Raw genomic sequence first — 22632 nt, forward strand, 5'->3', positions numbered from 1 at the left:
ATGGCTATCCTAAACTAGCAAGCAGATTTAACTAAATCCTGGAGGAAAAAGAAGAAAATAACTTTGTTTATATCTGTGTGTAATTCTTACATCAAGTATTCATCTCACTATTAACTCTCACTAGGCCCAGCTGAAACTATTTGTAATTGACTATGGCATGGGTTAAATAAATGCATTGGTAACTCATAAATGGTGTTTGATGTGACCAAGGAAAGCTGATTATTCTGAGCAGTGAAAATCAGCCATTTAGAAAATGACCTTCCCAAAATGGCCGCTGCTCCTCCCCCTTCCACATCCATGAGGGTTACACAAAATGGTGGACAGGCCATGTGGTTAGTCCAAAATGGAGGACAGACCATGCGGCTTCCTTTGTCACACAGAAATCACACACCATACAAGCACCAGAAGTTATTTTAGGCCTCAGTTAAAAAAAAACTATATCAAGGCTATGCAGCAACTTTTAAACCTACTTAACAGATAAACAATCCAATCTGAATCAAACACAATATGACTTATTTGAACCTTGTTTTGCAACAATAAAAATACATTTTAGCATCTTAAATATTATGAGAAACGCATTGTCCCTTGAAATTTCATATCATTGGCTTACTGATAACACAACAATACATTAACGTGGATGTTATTTTCATCAGCTTTGCGATGCGTCCATTGGAGCCGGTCAATTACAGCCGCGTTTGTAATGTACAGTGCATCCTTAAGACCCTGATATCCCATAAGAGCCCTCATCTGTGAATGCCAAATTGTTTTCTCAAAAATATTTAAAATGCTCGCTCTAATATATATTGTAAATGCCTGCACCTCTTATTACCATATCCCATGAATGTGCGCTATACATCGCAAAACACTGCATCCCATAAGAGAAAACAATACACCCACACATTATCTGAGTTCCAAAGCTCATTGATGTATATATTTGTTATTAAAAGGATATGGATTCAATATATATTACAATGTATAGTATACCTATAGTTACAACCCATACAGTAAGCAGTTAATACATACAGTTACATACAGTTACAGGCCAGCAATACAATTACCATTCCCTCCAATGCATCTTATGTCTCTCTCTGTCTGTAAATAAATACAGGAACTGAACTGGCAGCAAGTCCATCATCCTCTGAGACCAAAAAAAGCAACTGAGCTCCTGTGTGATCAATGTGTTATCTAGTTTCTGGGGGAGGGGTTCACGATGAGTCACCAGTCCCTTTGTATATGGTAATCAGGTTCAGCCTTGAAGACATCCAAAGGGCTGGCCAGAGTTTCCTGTCCACTGTCCTAATAAGAGTGATTTTAGCTTTTATACATTTAATCATAATTATCCGCTGCAATGTCACACAACTTCACAACAAGCATCAAATGAATCTACACATCAATCTGGTTGCTTCAATAGTAAACATGACCGGTCTATCTTGTTTCGTTCAAATAATACACATACATGAGGCCACTCCATCATATACAATTCTAAATCATCATCATGTCTGGTGCTTGATACCACCACAATTATGTACTGCATGAAATAAGTGTCGAATCCATCTCTGTGGCATGTCCATGTAAATGCGTGTGTTACTATATATTGCTGTGCTCGCTGCGCGTATTTGCAAGTATAGCGACTTATATGTGTGTAGAGTTTGTATGTTCTCTTTATGTAATTTTTTTTACTTCGACACCCCTTTCATAGGCCCCACCCCCTTTTTGAGAGAGCGCGTGCGGCTAAGCCACGCGTGTGTCCATCTTCCGACGAGGACAAAGTTGGGAGGTATGGCAGCACTGTGTTATGTGTGTGCATGTTTTTAAGTGAGGTGTGTGTGTGTGTGTGTGTGTGTGTGTGTGTGTGTGTTAAGTGAAGTTGGCTTGTGTAGGTGAGAAGCATGTGTGTGTGTGTTTAAGTGAAAGGTGTGTGTGTGTTTAAGTGAAAGGCGTGAGTGTGTTTGAGAGGCGTGTGTGTGTTTAAGTAAAAGAGGCGTGTGTGTGTGTGTGTAAGTGAGAGGCTTGTGTGTGTGTCTAAGTGAAAGAGGCATGTGTGTGAGAGGCATTTGTGTGTTTTTAAGTGAAGGAGGTTTGTGTGTGTGTGTGTGTGTGTGTGTGTGTGTGTGTGTGTGTGTGTGAAAGAGGCATGTGTAAGTGAGAGGCGCTTGTGTTTGTGTGTGTGAGAGAGGTGTGTGTGTGTGTTTTTAAGTGAAAGAGGCGTTTGTGTGTGTGTGTGTGTGTGTATATATATATATATATATATATATCAGCACACCACTGCACCGAAGCTTCTCCATTGGGTCCCGCTAGTGGGTGAGGGAGTACTGTAGGTGTGCTATAAAGGTATGCTGGTGTGTATTTTATTTGATGACTGACTTGGAGTGCTGTCCACTTTGCTTGTGTACCTATAAGACTATTCGGAAAAGCACCTGAGGACGCTGCTACTGTTCACCCTGAGTGCCGGATAGCTACATATGGTTTGTGTGTGTGTGTGTGTGTGTGTGTGTGTGTGTGTATGTTGGGTGGGCAGCAACATTTATCATGCCTCCGGGCGACTGGGGTGAACTTACGCTGCTGTTCGTCCATGCAGGGAAGAGTAGCTTTTGCACCTAGCTTGGGACTGATGGAAGTGCCCATACTAATGATGGTTGTAGTGTCTGGCGTAGAACTAATGGATTACTGCTTGCAGATGCACAAAGCCCATTAGCCCTATGGATTCTCGCATGAAGAGGAGGGCAACAATACAGCTTGTGAGTTATTTTCGGCTCCTTTAAATAATGGCGATACCAGTTATATTTGCCCGCAAAAGTCATGCATTGCTATTTTTACCTCTCTGGCTTAAATAAATTATGAGATTGAGAAGATATCAGGATCATACTTCAGGATTTATTATTTTTACTCCTCCTAGAGTCACCTCCTTCCCTCCGATCTGGCTCAGAGTCTGTAACGCCACTATATCCACAATCTCCCAAACCAGCTGCCTTATCATCACAGTTGACCCCACCTTATACACTTCTTCATCACACCTAGTCTTTCTCCCATTCCTGATGCCTCCACATTAAAAGAAAATTCAGTTTTCTAATCCAAGATACTACCAAAACTCTTATCCTCTTTCTCATCATCTCCCATTTTAACTACTGCAACCTTCTATCAGGCTTTCCCTCACATCTCTATGCCCACCAGTGCCGGAGTAGGGTGATTTTGCACCATGGGCCACCTCCACACTGAATATGTGACATCATGATATCACGCCAAGGCGGGTGGGGCCATCGGCACAAGAAAGAATAGTACTGCCTGGAGCATCCTTCGGTCACTCGAGGCGACTGTGCAGGCTGCAGGGTGCGTGTTCAGTGGCGCACCCAGGGGGGGTTTCCGAGTACCCAGAAACCCCCCTCCACTTAAAAAAAAATTTTTTTTTTTTTTTTTTAGCTGCATGAGTATTATTAATGACTGTCTAGCATCCTCTGCAGCCTGCTGTCTTCCTGGTGGCACTTGCAAGTGCAATAAAAGTTTACTTTATTTTAATTATAGTACATATATATCCATGTGCCTACATATATACACATGTATATACATACATACATACATACATACATATAAACACACACACACACACATATGATATATATATATATATATACATGTGTATATATATGTGTACTGTATGTGTGTGTATTTATATATATATATGTATGCATGTTTAATATGCTATGTATATGTGTATATGGGTTCACTACGATCTCCCGGCGGCCGGCCTCCCGGCGACCAGCATACCGGCGCCGGGAGGCCGGCCGCCGGCTTACCAACAGTGTGGCGAGCGCAAATGAGCCCCTTGCGGGCTCGCTGCGCTCGCCACGCTACGCGCGCCACACTATTCTATTCTCCCTCCAGGGGGGTCGTGGACCCCCACGAGGGAGAATAAGTGTCGGTATGCCGGCGGTCAGGCTCCCCGCGCCGGTATGCTGGTCGCCGGGAGCCCGACCGCCGGCATACTGAAGACCACCCGTGTATATGTATGTGTGTGTGTGTGTGTGTATGTGTATATATATATATATATATATATGTGTGTGTAGATATATATGTATATATATATATATATATACACACACACACACAGACACACTAGTTTTACGGACCCAGCATATACTGGGTCACCTCAGTCCCCACCCCCGTGATTGGCTCCGCCCAGTTCTGGAAACCCCCCCATGCAAATCCTGCGTTTGCCACTGGTGTTCTACAGCAGTGTTACTCGCGCCAAATGCACGTACCATGGGGCAGCAACGTAATAGGGTTACTGTCTTTTCATTTTAAATTTCGTGGACTGGGGCATAGCCACAGGTTATTACCATTTTATTTGTCAGATTTCAGGCAGTTTTCTACCCACGTTAATAAAGTGGCCCTTATGCCTCTTGCTATGTCTCAAAGCCCCCTTTGCCCCTAAATATGTCTCAGAGGGCCTGATTCATTACCATTTACAAATGTGAGATTGCATGCAAGGAGCAATTATCGGCATACAGTGCATGTGCTGCTAACTATGGTGGCAAATCCCAGGATCGGGATCGGCGGGATCCCTGGATTTAGGGCCAAAAACGGCCGGGATTCAATCCCGGGGATTGAGGGATCAGCATTGAGCATCCACAGGACGCTCAGACGCTGGCCGGCTTCCTTCTTCCAGCTCGCATTTTGATTGACAGGAAGTGACCGTTTGTGGGGGGTAACATGGCATTTGTGGAGAGTGGTTGGGAAAACGCAGGTGAGTCATGGCTATTTTCAAGATGTGTATCTGACGTCACCTGCAAAAGCTGTGTTCAAAAACATGGCGCCCAGTGCGACTGCATTCTCATTGATTTGATTATGCTGGGGTCAGCCGCAAATGTTGATGGTGTCCTTTTTTGGCGTATGCATTGTGAATCTGTTAATGCATGCGCAGGATTGCAAATGCATCAGTGGGCGTCTGTTATCCTTTCTGGGCGGCTCTTCACATGCAGTTTTTAGCAAAAGCAGATTTGTGAACAGCGCTATCTCAGCTTCACTAGCGATCCATAATAAATCAGGCCCAGAGTCCCCTAATGCACTTACATGCCAGCCCAGAGCCCTTTCATGTCCATATATATGGCTTTATATGCATCTCTTCAGCTTCAGCCAGGGCTGTCTCAACAGCAGTGTAGGCCCCTGGGCAAAGCAATGCACTGGGGCCCCAACCCATTCTGCACCAGTAGGGGGTGCTATCAGCAGCAGCTTTGATGTCCCGTGGGCGGTAGGGGGTGTTCTATCGTCCGCTCAGCATGTAGAACCTGGAGCAGTAATTTCTGCTAATTACTCCTTTATTGCATAGATGGTGGGAGATGGGGCAGGAGGGAGAACACTAAACTGGAGAAGAGGGCATTGAGCTGAATGAAGGGGCCCTGGTACATGACTTCCAGGGTGGTATGGGGTGTTTAATACACAGGGTAGGGATGTGGATAGTGGAGTAGGCTTAATATTGATAATTTTCCGGTGGGAGGGCAGCTTGCTTGACTGCAGATATCTCCAGTTCCTGGAATAGATTTCTTAGCTTTCGATGGGATAAAAAAATAAAGAGTTAGACCTTTCAGAAGGTACTGGGGATATAGTGTGAATGTAACCCATCGGCAGCGGCTCTAATACTCTATGCACATAGAGTAAGCAGTGCACTGCCGGCTATTGTTACAGTGCTTCTAACAACTGTCTTCTACTCTCCGTGGTAACGCTCCACATACTGCAAGTGACAAGAAGGGAAGCATTCATCGGCAGCGTGACCGCCCTCCAGTGGCCGCCGCCCATAGGCAGCTGCCTAAAGCTGCCTAGTGGTGGCGCCGGCCCTGGCCACAAGCATGCTGTTTCCAAACAGACTTTCCCTCCAATATCCAAATATAGGTGCAGCCATGTTTGGTCAGATCACATGAGTCTCTACAGCCAATCCTCTACAGTCTGCTTCCTAGCTGATTGCTCAGCCAATCACCACTTCCCAGTGGGTATAAGTTTCCTGTGAAAGCACTTCCTGGTTGTCGCTACGGTTGTCTAACCAAGTGTTGGATGTCTCTGCTGTCTGTGGTTGTTCTCTCTGCTCTGCAGTTCCAGGTTACCAGCTCCTATGATTCCATCCACTTAAAGAGACCCGGAACAATTTCCATCCAGCGGTGCCGCCTGACTCCATCGATGTTCCAGCATCGTTCCCGATACCATCGGTGACCCATCATCGATTCTGGTTACTTTCGGTGTTTCATCACCGATTCCTGTCACTATCGGGGTTCCATCATCGATTCCTGTTACCATTGGTATGCTATCATCAATTCCTGTTACCATCAGTGTGCCATCATCAATTCCTGCTACCATCGGTGTTCCATCATAGAGTCCCGATCCCATCGGTGTTCCATCATCGATTCCTTTCACTATCCGTGTTCCATCATCGATTCCTCATCATCTGTGTCTCACCATCATCATCGGTAATTCACCATCAACCCTGCACCAGTAGTATCATCTCTCTCTCTGGTCAGTATTGGCTCATTACCTCTGTATCAGTTGTTAGCTGTCTGCTTCTATGGAATTCCATTACCAGCAATGCATCTTCCATGATTGCCGCCATATTGATACCTAATATTACCAATAGCATTTATCTGACTTCTGTGCATTGAGGGCTATTACTGACTTTGTGATACCTATGTGCTTCCATTAGGGGTTAACCGATTGCTGATATTTGTGTCTACTGCCATCTGCCGCTGTGATTGCTTTACGTACGTGTTTAATAAAAGACTTACCTTTTACACAATCCTCTGTTATTCTGGTCACACCTTTGGGCGCATGCTCCAAGGGTATCTTACATGTCTAGGAACCCTATCCAGCTATCCAGGTTCAACTACACAGCTAACCCTACGCCTGAGGCTTCTCCAGGTCAGCCTCTGACCTCAGGCGTGACAACCCTATTGTGTCTCCCCAGCTCCAGCCCCCATGTCTCTCCAGAACTATTCTCCCTGCATCTCCCCAGTTCCAGCCCTCCTGCATTTCTCCAGCCCCCCTTGTGTACTTACCTGACTAGTCCACCCCTCCTGCTATTAGACAGTGGATCACACTGCTGTCTGTCTCCGTTCCTAGCACTAGAGGCAGCTTCCCTGCTCTAGTGTTTTCCCTCCTAGTGTCAGCTCAGTGCAGGAGGAGGTGCTTAGCTTCCTCACAGTCTGAGAGTTCTTCCTGGGAGAGACAACTGCACTGACGTGCAGCTTCTGCTCTCCTCAATGTGTGACTTTGTCCACCCTACAGCAGCACCCTGTGTGTACTGAGACGCTGTTACCGCTGTACTGCTTCACATGTGTACTGTGAATTCCTGCTGCTGCAGAACATCTGCTATATCCTACAAGCTGTTATCTCTGTTATATGAATAAATCAATCATCCTGGTTAAGTGCCGTTGTGTGGACTAACATCCCTATCCAACACCGCAACACTCTGCCAACAGGTTATGGGCCCTGGACCCCAAGTCGGAAAGGCATTCTAAAACAGAGGTACATAAGAAATAAAAGTGCAGCTGATAAAAGAAGGAGTACTTTTATTAAATATAGAGAAGAATGTACAGTACAGGGAACAGCATGAACTTTACAAAGCTAAAAGGCTCAGAGAATTACACAATGTGGAAATTCGCCATGGAGATGCAGCTGAAGTGGGAAAAGTTGTGGAAAGTCACAATTGAGCCAGGTGCAGACCCAAACTTAGTTGAGGTGGCTAGAGCCATCGGGACAATAGGCTTGGCCATGGAACAAACGTCTACTCCATTATCATCGGGAAAGTGCCAGCCAAAGACATGTGGGCAGCTCTGCAAATGGCGTATGAGGACAAAGGTCTGATGAGAAGAATAAACTAGAGGCGTATGCTGTACGGGAGAAAGTTAAGTGCCTGTAAAGACATGAGCGATTATATTGATAAAATACTGTCAATAGCTTAGCAGTTGGCATCTGTGGGGACACAGATGGAGGACGAGGAAGTGGCGGTGATGATGTTACAAAATCTGACACCGGAATTCGATTTCCTGTTAGTAGCTTTGGAGTCTAACGATACCAAGCTGACAACAGAAATTGTAAGAGCCAAGCTGCTGCAGTTCCAAGAACGTATTCCTGTCGAGACACTTGCTGCGGGCTCTGCCTTATTCACAAAAGATACTAAGTCCAGAAAGCTCAAGTTTAAGTGCTTTATATGTCACAAGGTGGGGCACAAGGCCTCAGATTGCAGACTGAGAAGTTGCAGTGGTACGCAGAAGAAGTGTGACTAACAAAATGAGCCAGCACTGAATGTAGCAGATAGTCAGTCACAAGAAGGATGGCTGGTACATGGACTCGGGGGCCACTAGGCATTTCAGTTGTAATCAGGAATGGTTCAATTCACTGACAGCATGTGAACCCCTTACAGTAAAAGCGATTGGAGACAATGGGGTATATTTACTATGCCTTGGATGGAGATAAAGTCAACGGAGATAAAGTACCAGCCAATCAGCTCCTAACTAGCATTTTTCAAACCCAGCCTGTGTCATGGCAGTTAGGAGCTGATTGGCTGGTACTTTATCTCCATTGACTTTATCTCCATCCAAGGCTTAGTAAATACACCCTAAAGTCCTTACTGCCTCAAAATTTGAGACAATCAGAGTGCGTCTAAGAATTAAAGGTGAAACAGTTATTACGGACATTCAAGACGTCTTGTTCGTGCCAGAATTGGGAAGCAATCATTGCTATAAGCGTCCTGGAGAAAAAGGGTTACAGAGTCCAGTTTGCAAAGGGCACATGTATGGTGCAGAATGAGAAAGGGACTGTAATCGCTTCAGCAACCTAGTGCAACCAACGGGTATGTCCTAGACACCGAGCAGTGTTCTGCAATGGCAGCCTCTGATTCAAACCAGTCGATGGAGCTGTGGCACAGGCACCTAGGTCATCTGGGATATGACAACGTCCAGATACTACTCAATGGAATGGCAACTGCAATCACTGTAATACTGAGAGACCTGTGTCTGAGAGTTGAATAAAAGGAAAGCAGACTAGCACCCCATTTCCTAAGTCTACTAGTAAAGCAGAAATACCACTAGCCCTAGTGCATACTGACGTATGTGGTCTGATGGAGATGGAATCAAGTAGTGGCTACAGGTATTTTATAACATTTATTGATGATGCCACAAGGATGACACATGTGTATTGCATGAAAGCTAAAAGTGAAGTTGTCAATAAAATTGTGGAACACAAGAACCTGGTGGAGACTCAGAAGGGTCTGAAATTAAGTCTTGAGATTTGACAATGGGGAGAGTATGACAACAGAGTTTTAGCACAGTTCCTGAAAAAATATGGCATACAGCATCAACTAACAATTGCTTGCACACCAGAACAAAACAGTGTGAGTGAGTGAGTGTGCGAATCCTACAATTGTTCAGAGAGCACGGACAATATTGAGAGACGCAGGCCTGGAGAAACGTTTTTGGCTGGAAGCAGTGTCTACTGAAGTATATCTTAAAAACCGTGCACCCACAGTAGCCGTAAAAGGTAAAATGCGACTGGATGCATGGTCCAAAAAAAGCCAGCTGTCAATCATCTCCGTGTCTTCGGCTGTAAAGCTTATGCACATATACCTAAGGAGAAAAGATGGAAATTAGATCCAAAGTCAGTGGAATGTGTTATGCTAGGATACTGTGAAGTAAGCAAAGGATGCAGGCTTTGGGACATTGCAAACAAACGTCTTCTAAAGTATAGAGATGTGGTGTTCCATGAGACAGCACCAATTACTGGAACAGTGGAACAAGGATTACAGCAACAATATGTATCGCTGGATGTACAGGCAGCAGAAAGTGTGTCTGAACTAGTGATGTGCACCGGAAATTTTTCGGGTTTTGTGTTTTGGTTTTGGGTTCGGTTCCGCGGCCGTGTTTTGGGTTCGAACGTGTTTTGGCAAAACCTCACTGAATTTTTTTTGTCGGATTCGGGTGTGTTTTGGATTCGGGTGTTTTTTTCAAAAAACCCTAAAAAACAGCTTAAATCATTGAATTTGGGGGTCATTTTGATCCCATAGTATTATTAACCTCAATAACCATAATTCCCACTCATTTCCAGTCTATTCTGAACACCTCACACCTCACAATATTATTTTTAGTCCTAAAATTTGCACCGAGGTCGCTGGATGGCTAAGCTAAGCGACCCAAGTGGCCGACACAAACACCTGGCCCATCTAGGAGTGGCACTGCAGTGTCAGGCAGGATGGCCCTTCCAAAAAATACTCCCCAAACAGCACATGACGCAAAGAAGAAAAAAAAGAGGCGCAATGAGGTAGCTGTGTGAGTAAGCTAAGCGACCCTAGTGGCCGACACAAACACCTGGCCCATCTAGGAGTGGCACTGCAGTGTCACGCAGGATGGCCCTTCCAAAAACTACTCCCCAAACAGCACATGACGCAAAGAAGAAAAAAAAGAGGCGCAATGAGGTAGCTGTGTGAGTAAGCTAAGCGACCCTAGTGGCCGACACAAACACCTGGCCCATCTAGGAGTGGCACTGCAGTGTCAGGCAGGATGGCCCTTCCAAAAACTACTCCCCAAACAGCACATGACGCAAAGAAGAAAAAAAAGAGGCGCAATGAGGTAGCTGTGTGAGTAAGCTAAGCGACCCTAGTGGCCGACACAAACACCTGGCCCATCTAGGAGTGGCACTGCAGTGTCAGGCAGGATGGCCCTTCCAAAAACTACTCCCCAAACAGCACATGACGCAAAGAAGAAAAAAAAGAGGCGCAATGAGGTAGCTGTGTGAGTAAGCTAAGCGACCCTAGTGGCCGACACAAACACCTGGCCCATCTAGGAGTGGCACTGCAGTGTCAGGCAGGATGGCCCTTCCAAAAAATACTCCCCAAACAGCACATGACGCAAAGAAAAATGAAAAAAAAAAGAGGTGCAAGATGGAATTGTCCTTGGGCCCTCCCACCCACCCTTATGTTGTATAAACAGGACATGCACACTTTAACCAACCCATCATTTCAGCGACAGGGTCTGCCACACGACTGTGACTGAAATGACTGGTTGGTTTGGGCCCCCACCAAAAAAGAAGCAATCAATCTCTCCTTGCACAAACTGGCTCTACAGAGGCAAGATGTCCACCTCATCATCATCGTCCGATTCATCACCCCTTTCACTGTGTACATCCCCCTCCTCACAGATTATTAATTCGTCCCCACTGGAATCCACCATCTCAGATCCCCGTGTACTTTCTGGAGGCAATTGCTGCTGGTGAATGTCTCCATGGAGTAGTTGATTATAATTCATTTTAATGAACATCCTCTTCTCCACATTTTCTGGAAGTAGCCTCGTACGCCGATTGCTGACAAGGTGAGCGGCGGCACTAAACACTCTTTCGGAGTACACACTGGAGGGAGGGCAACTTAGGTAGAATAAAGCCAGTTTGTGCAAGGGCCTCCAAATTGCCTCTTTTCCCTGCCAGTATACGTACGGACTGTCTGACGTGCCTACTTGGATGCGGTCACTCATAAAATCCTCCACCATTCTTTCAATGGTGAGAGAATCATATGCAGTGACAGTAGACGACATGTCAGTAATTGTTGGCAGGTCCTTCAGTCCGGACCAGATGTCAGCATCAGCAGTCGCTCCAGACTGCCCTGCATCACCGCCAGCGGGTGGGCTCGGAATTCGTAGCCTTTTCCTCGCACCCCCAGTTGCGGGAGAATGTGAAGGAGGAGATGTTGACAGGTCGCGTTCCGCTTGACTTGACAATTTTCTCACCAGCAGTTCTTTGAACCCCTGCAGACTTGTGTCTGCCGGAAAGAGAGATCCAACGTAGGTTTTAAATCTAGGATCGAGCACGGTGGCCAAAATGTAGTGCTCTGATTTCAACAGATTGACCACACGTGAATCCTGGTTAAGCGAATGAAGGGCTCCATCCACAAGTCCCACATGCCTAGCGGAATCGCTCTGTTTTAGCTCCTCCTTCAATGCCTCCAGCTTCTTCTGCAAAAGCCTGATGAGAGGAATGACCTGACTCAGGCTGGCAGTGTCTGAACTGACTTCACGTGTGGCAAGTTCAAAGGGTTGCAGAACCTTGCACAACGTTGAAATCATTCTCCACTGCGCTTGAGACAGGTGCATTCCACCTCCTTTGCCTATATCGTGGGCAGATGTATAGGCTTGAATGGCCTTTTGCTGCTCCTCCATCCTCTGAAGCATATAGAGGGTTGAATTCCACCTCGTTACCACCTCTTGCTTCAGATGATGGCAGGGCAGGTTCAGGTTTTTTTGGTGGTGCTCCAGTCTTCTGTACGCGGTGCCTGCACGCCAAAAGTGGCCCGCAATTCTTCTGGCTACCGACAGCATCTCTTGCACGCCCCTGTCGTTTTTTAAATAATTCTGCACCACCAAATTCAAGGTATGTGCAAAACATGGGACGTGCTGGAATTTGCCCAGATGTAATGCACGCACAATATTGCTGGCGTTGTCCGATGCCACAAATCCCCAGGAGAGTCCAATTGGGGTAAGCCATTCTGCGATGATCTTCCTCAGTTGCCGTAAGAGGTTTTCAGCAGTGTGCGTATTCTGGAAAGCGGTGATACAAAGCGTAGCCTGCCTAGGAACGAGTTGGCGTTTGCGAGATGCTGCTACTGGTGCCGCCGCTGCTGTTCTTGCAGCGGGAGGCAATACATCTACCCAGTGGGCTGTCACAGTCAGGTAGTCCTGAGTCTGCCCTGCTCCACTTGTCCACATGTCCGTGGTTAAGTGGACATTGGGTACAACTGCATTTTTTAGGACACTGTGGAGTCTTTTTCTGACGTCCGTGTACATTCTCGGTATCGCCTGCCTAGAGAAGTGGAACCTAGATGGTATTTGGTAACGGGGGCACACTACCTCAAGAAATTGTCTAGTTCCCTGTGAACTAACGGCGGATACCTGACGCACGTCTAACACCAACATAGTTGTCAATGCCTCAGTTATCCGCTTTGCAACAGGATGACTGCTGTGATATTTCATCTTCCTCGCAAAGGACTGTTGGACAGTCAATTGCTTACTGGAAGTAGTACAAGTGGTCTTCCGACTTCCCCTCTGGGATGACGATCGACTCCCAGCAGCAACAACAGCAGCGCCAGCAGCAGTAGGCGTTACACTCAAGGATGCATCGGAGGAATCCCAGGCAGGAGAGGACTCGTCAGACTTGCCAGTGACTGTTAGGCGCCGAGGGTCCGCTCGTCAGTGCGGCCCGGCGCCTAGCAACTAGGGACGCCGCATGCGGACAGCCGCCGGCTCCCTAGCAACGCTAGACGCCGGGCGCACAGACCCTAGCAACGGGGACGCCACTGTCGGACCGCGTTCCCCGTTGCTGGGTCTAAGTTAATCACCTCACTGGTTCCTGGCCGTGCAGCATGCAGCTGCACGGCATGTTGTAATTAGCCCTGTCTGGCTCCTGATTGGAGGTCTCCCATTTAAAGGCACTCTCAGGACTTCTCACAGACGCCGGTTATAGCTTCCTGTTTGCCGTGTCAGTTGCAGAGAGTTTTCCAGTCCTGTTCTATCCGGTCGTTCCTGTCCTCAGTGGTCCAGTACTCGGAAGTTGTCATCTTTTCCTGGAGTCCAGACCGAGCACCTTTAACATCCTGTGGTGTTCGTGAGTCGCGGCGTAGCCGTGTGTTGCGGCTTGACCGCTTACTATTTATTATTTGGTTATATTGTGTTTCGGAGCTTTTGCGGAGGATTCCGCTCCCACAAATCCACTCTGGTATCCAGCGGTGCTGGATAGGAGTTACGGATTAGTGGATTTTTGGTTGTCCTTTTCCCTGGCGGTTTGTCCGCACATACTTCTGGTTTAAGTTAGTTAGCTTGTAGCCCCTGGCCTGGTTGCTTAGTCAGAGGGCCCCTTGTTATCACCCTGTCTCGGATTTCCCTTTGTCTCCCATTAAGACCTGAGGGGGCATCGGAGTTGGGCAGACATAATCCGCCCTTCAAACGCGGCTGCCATGGGCTCAAGCAACCATAGTCTCGCAGGGGATTTCTGATTACACGGGCGAGACAACGGAGTTAGGGCGCCAGGGGTTACTAGGCTTTCCCGCTCCCGTAACCAGCATTTCCTTCCAGTACTCTGGCCTCTGTCATAAGATCTCCTCTGGTCAGAAGTACTGGAATCATAACATTATAACCGGCCAGACCAAAACTTAAAATTAAACAGGGTTTGGGTCTCTACTCTCTCCCTGTCTCTCCCCCCGGGTGCCTCTCACCTGGTCTCTCCCTGTCTCTCCCCTCGTGTGCCTCTCACCTGCTCTCTCCGTGTCTCTCCCCGTTTGCCACTTACCTGCTCTCTCCCTATCTCTCCCACTTTCTCTTCCCCATGTGCCTCTCACCTGCTCTCTCCCTGTCTCTCCCCCTGTGTGCCTCTCACCTGCTCTCTCCCTGTCTCTACCCTGCATGTACCTCTCACCTGCTCTCTCCCTGCCTCTCCCCTCGTGTGCCTCTCACCTGCTCTCTCCCTATCTCTCCCCCTGTCTGCCTCTCACCTGTCTCTCCAGTGTGCCGCTCACCTGCTCTCTCCCTGTCTCTCCCCCTGTTTGCCTCTCACCTGCTCTCTCCCTAGCTCTACCCCTGTGGGGTATGAGATTACTTTGTGTGATGTGTTATATTGTTTTTTTTATTTGCTTCTGCCACTGGTTACCACTATAATAGTGCTGGGCCTGGGAGGAAATTCCCAGGGCCCTATCCCACTGGGACTCCTTTCACTGTCAGTCCTACAGCTGGCTGCTAGCTACATTGCCATCCGAGTCACTCACTGTCTCCCTGTACCCTTGGGGTTACTATTGTGTGGCCATGCCCCTTCCTTGTGAAGTCACACCCCTTTGTGCCTTCGTCGCATGCTGCCCTTTTACAAAGTTTATTCCATCAAGGGGCACCAAAAATCTATATTCGCTTACCAAAATAATTAAGCTCGGGCTGACCCTGCTAGCAGTGGTGCGTCCGGCTCAGTTACTATTACTTTACACAGCGAGCAGCGCTGAAGCTGCCTTCCCCGTGTGCTCCGCTAACCCCACCTCATTTCCTGAAGTGTTTATGCTCTGCGGAGATGTGCTGCTCGTGACAGCAGAAGTAAGCAGCAGCATAGCTGCTGGCTGTGGGGAAGGAATAGGGAGACGAGCAATAAGGAGCAGAAGGAGACGCTCTATCTAGTAGATGTGTATAATGGGCTATATCTAATAGAAAAAAGAAAATACGTGCCTAGGCGCCTTTATAGCAATGATGAATGATGATATGAAGGTGTTCAGCATAAAACACACTTTTTATCAAACAAAATATTTACAGCAATAGATGCTGATCCCAAATGAAACAGCAAAAAGTATTTAACAAATGGTGCTGATCCCAAACAGAAACAAGTCTATCACCGTCTGAGGGATTTGCGGTGGGCAAGAGCTTTTTTAGAAAAATGCAAGCAGGTCCCGGTATGGCAACACGGCACCACCGCAAAAGGCTTTTTCCTAAAGGCGGAGTGGGGAATCCAGCAGTAAGTCAATTGCAAATGGCGTCCATGTCGTCCAAATGACGCGTTTCGAAGACAGCCTCCTTTATTAAGCTTGGACACACCTGCGTTTTTCCAAACACTCCTAGAAAACAGTCCGTTGCCACCCACAAACGCCTTCTACAGTATCTGTCAATCTCCTTGGGAACGCCCGTGCGAATGGAGACGTCGCACAAACCCATCACTGAGCAGCGATCCACTGTGTACCCGTGCGACGCGGTGCATACTCATTCACAGTTTAGACCTGTTCACCCGCTGTACGAAAACGCAGCCTAGCGATCAGGTCTGAATTCGGGCCATGGTTTTGCCCATTAGCTAACAAATTTGCTGCTGCAATTATGTAACCCTTAGTTGCTCCCTAGATATGCAATACAGGGATTACTATTGCCATATGACAGAGTGCCTCCACCCAAGCAGTCTTTATACCAACCCAGGCTTGCTTGGGAAAGCTGTGGCCAGTAGGATTATAGATACTGTTTCACATGTAGGTTGGTATTGAAAGGGGTTGGTTTACCTTGTTTTCCTCTTTTGTCTTTCAGATGCGGATGTTCAGAAGACGGAGAAACGTGGTCCCATTCAACGGTAAGTATTTATTAATATGACAGTAATACATACATGGGTTATGGTAATCACAGAATGAACAATCCCTTACCTTATATACACAGGCAGTTCTAGATTCATAGATTTACTGTAAAGCAATACATACAATAATGGGATACTATACCCACTTATTCGCATATACATAAATTGGTAACTTGCATGCAATACCACAAACTTGTTAGTAGTACTGATAAAGCTAAATATTTATCTTGTTTCAAACCCTTTTAAGAGGCCTAAGAACACTGTACGCTATTGACGTATGGAGTACCGTAAGGGTACGCACGTTGCGTAGCAATCGCTTAGCCGAGGTCGAGACGCTCAAGCGTCACGTTCGCTCACGGCATAGAGATCACAGGCAGGCACACTATTGGCTGCCGACTAACGTAATGATTTGCTATAGCGATGCGAACGCTCGAGACCACGAGGAGGTCACCAGCGGCGCAGACGCTCACAATGTTAAACCTTTGTAACTATACCATAAAACAGTGTATTATGCAGTAAACCTTGGTGCAGAGATTGAGTGTAGATGCAACACCGTGTAACCGTATTAACTTAAAAGCTGTTCGAGCGTCACCGACACTCTGAGAATACTTAACACTATAAGAAATACACAAATACCGTGCTTAGGGTCTAACGCCTAATATGAATGTTATACTTGAAAAGGAATAATACAATTACAAGTCATACACTACAATATAACATAGACTAACTAACCAGATAACTACACAGTAAATACAATACAATACTATTACGTTTAAGAGAATACGAGAGAAAGAGAAGAGAGAGAGAGAGAGAGAGATATGGCCCATAATAACAAGAAAGACAATATGATTGCGGAGAAAACTTACGCACAAGGGGAACGATCGCATGCGCCTCTGGACATCCAGCTCCCGATTTTCAGCAATGAGAACCGTTGAAGAGTGAGCTGGATGTGATCGGCTTGTCTATTTATGCCCCACACACAATATAATTCAATGGTCCCTACAATCTCATTGTTCATTGGACACAGGGATTCCTCCTCGCATCATAACAAAAGGTCATAGGTTGATTCATACAGGTGGGCTGTGACGATTTCCAACTGCTCAGGTGGGTGGGAAACTGGGTTTCCCGCCGCATGAATAAGTAAGTGCAAATAATAGTAAATGGACATAAACTTCTTATGTCCATAACTATTCGCACGAGCGATTAATCCGCTTCAAACCAACACCGGAATATTGCTAATTAAATACTCTTCCGATGGATACTAAACACCACTGTATTACTCCTGTCTGACCCTTTGTATCAAACAAAGAGGGATTTCTCTGTCCATGAACATGCTACATTAACTAAACTTTCAGATTCTATCAAAGGGACCATGATCTACAAAATACATTATATAGTGGAAATATGTAACGAAAGAGTCGCCCGCTAGACGCATACAATCTCTACCGTAAATGCGCATACCGTGCGCCTGCGGGTGCCCGCAACAGCGAATATGCGCACTCACGGGAGAGCGCACGCATGCGCAGCAGGGACACATATGAGGTGCAAATATGGCAGTGTGCATCGTGATATTTTTCTGACTTTGACAGTCCACCCTTTGGCAGTCAACAATAACTGCCACTTCCTAAAACATTTCAAAACGAGAAAAATATATGTCAGGGGTTAATACATTTCCATGGTTGGGTAGGGGAGGAGAGGAGAAGGTAGGAAAAGGGTATGACCTAGTGAGATAGCAGAAGCATGTGTGTATGAATCCGTGTTTGGGGGTCATGTATCATCGTGCCGTACGTGTTTTAAATCAAGCTTTGAGGCATTGCGAAGTATACATTTGAATTCCTTCTTATCCCGTGGTACGGGTCTGTGGATGGGCTGTCAAACTTTACCGAGCTCTTTTCAGCTGTGGTTGTAACAAAATGGGGAGCACATTTTAGTTGATGATACATGAATGGGGGAATATGTGATTGCTGATATCTGTGCCTGTATTCCCTATCGACTATGTGTGTAATTACCTGAAGGTTGTAGAGATGAAGAAAAGACATAATTACGGTAAATGCAGTGGTATTCTATGTCAGGTAAATGAACATTTGTCGGTTGAAGTCTTGTTCGGTGTCTGTTGAATGCAGTCTTCTTTGTGCTTTTGCCAAAAGGCGTGTGGGCAAAAAGCTTTGTCAATGTCCATAGATTTACAAAAGTGTTGGGCTAGCGTAATTTTAAAATTTCTAGGGAAACTGGGGATCTATGGCAAAGTTCATCAAATATCTGTGTATAAGGTTGTCAAAACTTCTTCTTTAATCCATCAGTTGTCTGTATACAGGATCATCAAATTCCTCGTCCAAGTGGGTCTTTTTACCTTGGAGAAAACGGAAAAACAGGTGAAAGAAACGGACCGTAGAAATCGCATTTTCATCACATCATTGTTTCTACATTTGGGTCATAAATCAAATCCATTGGAATTACAATTTCCTCACTCCTTAAACTCATCACCCTGGTACTTAGTTTACACTTCGTTAAAGCCTGACCGCATCTAAATATCAAGCCAATCGTTATGATAACACCTAAGATACATAGGAGAAACTTCCCAACATCCATTATGACTCCTTGAGCCCATTCTCCTAAACCAGAGAACCAATTTCGCAGGTTCAACAATGACACCCAACCAGTCAGCTCATTACCTACAGCAGCAAGAGTGAGATTGTGTCTCCTGCGAAATTCCCACTTCAGTTGGAGAATATCGTCCATCTTTTGGTCTATGACCTCGACCGGGTCCTCGGTACTATTTGTAATATATGTGCAACATTTCACGCCGTACTGCGTTGCCAGTGTGACACAATATCCACCTGTCACTGCCGTGAGATAATTGAGAATCATTCTATGCTGAACCAGTTCTGTTTTATAAGCTTGAAGTTCTCTTCCAGTATACCTAAACGTGTCATCATACATTTCTGTGATATTGTCTAACAAATTTGCGAGCGCAGATATGTATTTATAATTCAACACTCCTCTGGCAGTGCGAGTGATGTCTAACGCGATTAGAAACTGAATCCCGGTGGATTCATGGATCATGTCAGAGGCCGGATGCTCTGTTCTTTCTATCAGGTGCCGTTTAACTACGTGCTCGTAATGGGTGTGAGTATAAGGAGCTTGGGCAACACGGTGTATATCTTTCATTTTGGCATGTGATACAGTCATTACTTCAGGCAATACTTTTCCAATATAACACAATCCTTCAGAGTTTGGGGCAAGCCACTTATACGCCATCCTCCCGCATTTGAAATATGCATCATCGAGGAGAACATATGGGACAGAGTAGGACATAACCATATTACACATCTTCCATGTGAAATCTCCTAACCCTAATTCTCCCATCTGTCTAGTACACGTATCAGCTTGTACGATATGTGCACAGTATCCTGGTGATACCTCTCCAACTCTCGTAATCCTATTTCCTAGGGTATACCTATATCGGAAAGATTTTCCTCTACTTGCTATGTGGCGTATAAGCTCTGTATCTGTCGGCATTCTATCTGCTCTATATGAAAAGGTCATGGTTTGGTTACTCCATGACACTTCCCAATTTCCCGGCTTTCGGGGATTGGAAATGTTAAAACATATGAGGGATCTATCCACATGATATTGGTGGAGCTTCAAACTAGGAGGACTGGAGATATTAAACCTCTTGTCCACCGGCCTCCCACCACTTAGCTCAAGTACCTCCCCTATCGTTAAAGGAAATGGTACTAGTCCTGATTTGCTATGACCTTGAGGTACTTGAGAGCATACCCAACAGTCTGTTTGATTTAACACACTACCCACTAAGGAGTGATAGTCACTCAAGGGATGCCGGTCCATGTGGATATTAAAACTGGATTGGCATTTCTTGATGCATCCATCCTCAACTACATTGTCACAGAGCCTACAGATACAGTTTTCTTCAGCTAACAATCCTTCACAATTCCTTCTATGGTCAATGCTATCGGATCGTTTTCTGATACTCGCCTTTGCTTGTTGATTATGTTGTTCTCGGAAAACTACGCCTCCATCTCTGTCATCAGAACCCATTCCAGAACCTCTCTCGACCTCCATGGTACTCTCGCCGGAACAGACTGCTCTGGTCAACATCATGGTCAACAGGAAAATCCGGATCACAGTCTCTTGGGGCAAGTCCATCTTATAGGAGGAAACGAAGAAGAATGAGAAGGGGGAAAAATAATTTGAGGGAGGGGGGATGGGAAGTGGAGAAAAACAATAAAAGGGAACAGGGAATCGACAACTGCTTTTGATCTTGTGATTCTCAATGCTCAGGTGCCGCCTCAGTCCTCCTGGAACAGACACTCCAGTGATACAACTTCCTCTACCGTCTGTTCCTTATCACGGGACCTCTCTGGATCAGCAACCTTCTTACAATGGGACGAATGAACCCAAGTCTCTCTCTCGGCAACTTTCAATGCTGTAGTGCTAGTCAATAAGACTTGGTATGGTCCTTCCCATCTGTCGATAAGGCAACCTGAGCGTAGAAAATTCCGTATCATTACATAATCCCCAGGTTCGATGTCATGACAATTACTATCTGGTAAATCAGGAATCACTAACTTCAAATTATCATTTTGATTCCTTAGCTGTTTACTCATATTAACCAGGTACTTTACAGTCACTTCATTGTTACACTTCAAATCATCCTGAGGGTTAATCATAACATGCGGTTGTCGACCAAACAAGATTTCAAAGGGAGACAGATTAAGAGGGGACCTGGGAGTGGTTCTGATGCTGTACAGTACAATGGGTAGAGCTTCTGGCCATGTCAATCCTGTTTCTGCCATAACTTTGCTCAGTTTATTTTTAATAGTGCTGTTCACTCTTTCCACCTTCGCGCTCGCCTGTGGACGGTATGGAGTGTGCAGCTTGCTATCAATTCCCATCAACTTACACATTCCTTGAAAGACATCACCTGTAAAATGGGTACCCCTATCACTTTCAATTATTCTAGGGATACCATATCTACATACAAATTCCTGCACAATTTTCTTAGCAGTAAACATAGCGGTATTTGTGGCCGCAGGAAATGCTTCGACCCAATTTGAGAACACATCTATACAAACAAGTACATATTTCAAATTTCGACAAGGGGGTAATTGAATAAAGTCAATCTGTATTACCTGAAAAGGACCGCCTGTAGGTGGGATATGAGATGGTTCTGTTGGTATTGCCTTTCCGATATTCTTTCTCAAGCATGTAAGGCATGACATTGCTCTCTTACTTGCATGAGATGAAAATCCTGGGGCGCACCAATATGCTCTTACCAGCTTGCACATTCCTTCCTTGCCCAGATGAGTCAGCCCGTGAGCTGCCTCAGCTAAACATGGGAGATATGCTCTGGGGGCCACCGGTTTACCTTGTCCATCCGTCCAGAGTCCTGAGGACTCCTGGCCATATCCCTTTGCCTTCCAGACTGCCTTTTCCTGTGTGGAACACAAATTTTGCATCTCACACAACTTCTGTGTGTTGATGGTATTAAATACCATCAGTTGTGTGGTGTCTGTCTGGGGGTCCCAGCTGCTAACTTAGCTGCTTCGTCTGCTCGGCTGTTACCAAGTGATACTGGGTCTTGGCTATATGTGTGTGCTTTACACTTGATAACAGCCACTCTGTCGGGTTCCTGTATCGCTGTTAGAAGCCTTTTGATGTGAGCTGCATGCGCTACCGGTGTACCAGCTGCCGTCATGAAATTTCTGAGGCGCCATTGGGCTCCGAAATCATGGACTACCCCGAATGCGTATCTAGAATCGGTGTAGATATTGGCTGATTTGCCCTTAGCCAATTCACATGCTCTGGTTAGGGCGACCAGTTCAGCAACCTGGGCTGAGTGAGGTGGGCCTAGCGGTTCCGCTTCTATGGTGCCTTGGTCATCTACGACTGCGTATCCAGTACACAAGTCTCCCGAGTCTGACTGTCTGTGACAACTACCGTCCGTGTAGAAAGTTAGATCTACATCTTCCAGTGGGTTGTCACTGATGTCAGGCCTTGCGGTAAAATTTTGGGTCAAATATTCCATACAATCATGTGTGTCCTCCCTTGTATTAAATTCTCCTTCCCCACCACTCTCATCCTCCACCCTTTGTGCCTGTCCAGGCACACCTGGGAGATATGTTGCAGGATTTAATGCACTGCATCTCCTTATGGTGATGTTTACGGGGGCCATTAGTGCCAATTCCCATCTTGTAAACCGCGCTGATGAGACGTGCCTGGTTTGGGCAGAATTTAGCAAGGCTGACACTGCATGTGGTGTATGAATTGTGAGGTTGTGACCTAGCACTACATCTTCGCTTTTCGTTACTAGCAATGCTATCGCAGCAACGCTTCGCAAGCATGTGGGGAGGGATCACGCTACCGTGTCTAGCTGAGCGCTGTAGTATGCTACTGGCCTGCTGGCATCACCGTGCTTTTGGGTTAAGACGCCTGCCGCGCAACCAGCACTTTCTGTTCCGTACAGCTCAAAGGGTTTCCCATAGTCTGGCATACCTAATGCTGGTGCCTGCGTTA

This window comes from Pseudophryne corroboree, chromosome 6 (assembly GCF_028390025.1).
Source record: "Pseudophryne corroboree isolate aPseCor3 chromosome 6, aPseCor3.hap2, whole genome shotgun sequence".
In the NCBI taxonomy this organism is placed as follows: domain Eukaryota; kingdom Metazoa; phylum Chordata; class Amphibia; order Anura; family Myobatrachidae; genus Pseudophryne; species Pseudophryne corroboree.